The sequence below is a fragment of the Ricinus communis genome, chromosome 3, assembly GCF_019578655.1.
Source record: "Ricinus communis isolate WT05 ecotype wild-type chromosome 3, ASM1957865v1, whole genome shotgun sequence".
NCBI lineage: Eukaryota > Viridiplantae > Streptophyta > Magnoliopsida > Malpighiales > Euphorbiaceae > Ricinus > Ricinus communis.
The window spans coordinates 13390063-13394844 of record NC_063258.1 but is presented as its reverse complement, the minus strand read 5'-3'; the positions used below and the strand labels follow the sequence as shown (position 1 = coordinate 13394844).

General features: G+C 37.1%; 1 non-coding gene across 1 annotated transcript; it reads right to left on the bottom strand.

The window, feature by feature from the left end:
• Positions 1-4302: 4302 nt before the first annotated feature.
• On the bottom strand, positions 4303-4406 carry LOC125369614. The gene has a single exon (XR_007215291.1). It is a non-coding gene; the product is annotated as a small nucleolar RNA R71 (small nucleolar RNA).
• Between the last annotated feature and the right edge of the window lie 376 nt (positions 4407-4782).

The following is a 4782-nucleotide window of genomic DNA, read 5'->3' as shown; positions in this document are numbered from 1 at the left end:
ATATTTTTTTCACAGGAGAATCCACCATTCACATGCACATATGCACTTAACATCACAATTCAATCATTTCACTTATATCATATTCAAGCAATAATAATTGTTCCACTCAACACCAATCATTTCCATCTGATTCATTCAAACATAACACAATATTAAGCAAACACAACCATTCGCAGAACATTTGATTAAATATATGAATATAGCAAATATTAACTATTTACTTACTCAAAATACACTTATTCCTTCAGCATAGAAGAACCTCCTTTCTCCACAACTTCCTTTCTAGGCCTTTGAGTCCCTGTTAACACATTCATCAATTCACATTTCATGCATATTCCAAATATTCATGTAAATGCTAGTTCTAATGCATTACAATATCATTCCCTCTCTAATTCATAGGTTTAACTCTTCCTCTAAGACTCTTAATTACTGTTTTAATATCATATAAACACGTTCCACCTAGCTATATACCAATTTAACTCAAATTAACATCAAATAAATTACATAAAACTAATCTCCAACATCTCTATTTTCTAGACAGAATTTAGCACCAAAGTATATTTATTGCTGGGAAAAATTGGCTTAATACAAAAATCTCGTATTAAATAGAAATATACATTTATGTGTCTAGTTTGATCTCTAAGAAGAATTACTCAATTCCGACTTCTATAGATTTAATTATTCTCAAATTACTAGGCAAGGGTCATACAGCTAGTTGTACCCGAGCAGCAATCTGTTTACTCAATTTAAGCAACCAAAAAGGCAAAAATAGCACAAAACTACAAGGTTATAGAGTACTCTTCACAATTTCCATAGACACCAATTAAGCTTAATTTGGACTTATATAACGCATGTTATGCCCAAAATACAGAACATCAAGGTTCTTTGGAATTTTGAGTTTTACATTTTGACATACTTAAACTTAAATCAAGCTTAATCTCTATGCAATCATTCAATACTCTACTAATTCATGATAATCAGACCTTTAGTTAATCAATGAAATCATCAATTAAAGTTTTCCCAATTTATAATCAAGAACCCCGATGACAAATTAATAATACTCAAGTAACAACTCACCAATTTCAGCTTTTGGGTTGCTAATATGCTTAAATCCTTTAGTTTTAGCTTGGCTCCTTCAATAGTTGGTAAAATCCTATCTTAATCTTAAGTTTTTCTAGGTATTTCACTCCTCTCTCTTGTTCCAAATTTTGAGTTTTTGGCCATGTACGAATTTTAGAGAAATGAAGAGGTAAAATGAGCTTGCTCATGGTTCCAATTTCCAAGATTCATCTCTCAATGCGACCACCTACTTAAACTAGCTTTATCATCCTAAATTAATTCTTACTAACCATACATAGGTACTAACTTTTAATTGTATGTTTTAAGTCCAATCTACTTACCTAACCTTCAACTATTGGTTCAATTAAGACTTAAGGCTTAATACACATAACCCATGTACTTAATCAACTTATCTAAATTAATAATGTAATATCATGCTTCTTATTCTCTACTTATAATTAATATATATCTATTCTCATAAAATAAAAATATTATTAATATACCATCATATGCCCAATGATTAAATGTAAATGCACATAACATGTATGATGAGAAAATGCAGGAGTTACAACTCTCCCTTAAGAAATTTCGTCCCCGAAATTTTAACAACCCACCAACATTACTATGGAATAGATGTGGATACTTCTGTCTCATATGCTCTTCCACTTTTCAAGTTGCTTCTCTTGGTGAATGATGACTCCACTTAATTTTGACCATAGGAATGTCTTCATTTCTCAATTTTTAACCCTTCAATCAAGAATTTCTATCGGCTCTTCCACATATGTCAATTTTTCTGTGATTTCTATCTCTGGCTCTAGAATGATATGACTAGGATCTGATCTATATCGCCTCAACAGAGAAACATGAAAAAACATCATGAATAGAAGACAACTCTGTAGGTAATGCTAACCTATATGCCAATGGTCCAACTCTTTCAATAATTTCATAAGGTCCTATATACCTCGGACTCAATTTCCCTTGTTTACCAAACCTTAATATTCCTTTCCATGGTGATACCGCAAGAAAACTTTATTACCCACAATATATTCCATTTCCCTTCGATGTAAATCAACATAACTCTTTTGTCTGTCCTGTGCTACTTTTAAATTCTTTTTAACTATTGATAAGCATCATAATACACATGTTTTCATGCCCGATTGTTTACATTTTTTATGCATGCTTATCCCGTTTTATACTAGAATCACCTGTCTTTTGTTTCCTTTCTCATTTGGAGTCATTTTCGAAGGACACATCATGTCGAGGGACATACGTGTGATTACGGACCAAAATCCATCAGATTAGGCGAGGGTAGCACCTAGAGGTGTTGAGCACGGCTGGACTCGGCCGTGCTGAATTCAAGAGGCTATCCCCAATTGTGCCATTTCGGCGACTTCGTAGCCACCACGGCCTCGGCCGCGACTGTGATGGATCGGCCATGAGCTTGGGCACGGCACGGAAGGTCGACCTGACAAACTCCTGATTCGGCCGCTGGACGAATCATCACCGCTTTGGACTCGGCCATCTTGAATCAACTATATAGGCGATTTTGAATTCTTTTTGAAGGGGGACGATTTTTAGACTCAATTCCAAGACACACACTTAATCAATTGTTTCCTATACCTCAATTGTAGACCTTGAGAGACCAATTTCATCAATTGAAGGAGGGATTTCACTTGTTCCAACATCGAATTGAAGATCAAGAGAAACTTTAGGAGCATTCAAGAGGCAACTAGGGTTTGAGATTTCGATTTTGCAATTTTAGGGTTTCTCATTCAGCTTGAAAGAGAAGGGTGTACATGCCTTTAATTTGTTTTTCCTTATTTTGTTCCCTAATTGCTTTAACCATGAACATGAGTAGCTAGATCTTCTGAATCCATTAGGGTTCACCTCTGTTGAAGGATTATGCTTAATTGTTAGTTTTTTATAATTGTCATTCTTGCAATCTTCTTGCTATTCAGTAATAAAAGTTTGATTCAATTAATTTGAGACGTTGGATTAATTGTTTATTAGGTTGTTTCTTGACATTGAGAAATGCTTGTTACAACTGGACATTGAATAGTAAGAACTGGTAGCTAACACTTAGAGATAAGGTTGATTTACTCGTCGGATTAAGAACTAATAACTCTTAATAGTTTTAAATCATACTTAATGCTAATCTGTAGTAATCCGATAGGAAGAGATTCCATTAGGTTAGTGCAGGGTTAGGAATCCGGTAAGCTCGAGAGAGGAACCGGGATTCAATTTAGGATTTAGGCACGGGTAGGCAAGATCGGCAATCCATAAAATCCATCTTTAGAATTCCATCACTTAGGCTCCCTTTTGGGTTTGTTTCTCTCTTTGCAATTTTCTTTTGATTATCCATTGTTCTTCATTTACTTATTTGCACTCATAACCATTAGCTGGTACGTTAGAACTTTCACACCCTATTTCAGACTAGATAACATAGCAAACAATAGTAACTCTAGGTTCACTCGATCTCCTTGATAGTCACTAGTGCTAGGCTGCATCGGTAGGTTCGGTGCCTTAGGTGTAGGTTGCATAAAGAGCCCATCAAGTTTTGGCGCGTTCTTGCACGATGGCGGTGAACTAGAGTGAATTGTTTTTGTGTTAATTTAGTCATTATTTGTTTATTCATTTATTCTTTATTTTTATTATCATTTATTGTTATTTTTTTTTTGATTGATTGGTGGTTGTTTGGTTGTCGGTTTGGTGGTATATGACCGGAGCTCTAACCCCGATCCAATAGCACCCTTATCGACGGGGCGCTCTCGGTTATTGAGACGATGTTTGCAGGCAGTTGAGGAGGAGGACAGAGTTACGGTTCAGGTTCAAGGAACTTACGCGATGGAGAACCTCAACCCCTAGGCCGATGATGATCAAAGGACTATGTATGATTTTGCTCGACCCTCTTTAGATGGGACTCAGCAGTATAGTCGGACCTGCTATAGCGGCCAACAATTTTGAGATAAAGGCCAATGTTATCCAGATGATACAACAAAGCGTGCAGTTTGGAGGATTGCCCAGCGAGGATCCCAATGCACATATCTCCAACTTTTTAGAGATTTGTGACACATTCAAAATAAATGGAACAGCGAGTGATGCCATTCGGCTGAGATTGTTTCCATTTTCCTTGAGGGAGCGAGCAAAGAGATGGCTGCAATCTCTTCCACAACAAACGATCATTACCTGGAAGGCGTTGGCCGAAAATTTTTATATAAGTATTTTCCTCCTGCTAAAACTGCTAAACTTAGAAATGACATATCTTCTTTTATGCAGTTTGGTGATGAAAGCATGTACGATGCATGGGAGAGATTTAAAGATCTTTTGAGATGCGCCCATCACCGGTTGCAGTGTGTATGCAGTTCGGACCTTCTACAGTGGGTTGAACCTTGCAGCGAGATGGTGGATCTTTGCGGTGGGGAGCTAAACAGTAAGACTCCTGAGCAGGCTTAGAACTTGATAGAGGAAATGGCCATGAACAACTATCAGTGGCAATCCTCTAGGAGCCGACTAGGAAGATAGGGAGTGGTCAACTAAGTGGACTCTACAGCAGCCTTGGCAGCTCAAGTGGAGCTTCTAGCCAAGAAGATCGACCAACTCGGATCTTGGGTTCATGCGTAACGTTGGCTGCGAGTTTTGTGGTGGCCCGCATTACAGTCGGTATGCTGCGGGAGGTATATTGCTTCATCTTCTACTAGTTTTCCATCTAATTCCTGCTATCTT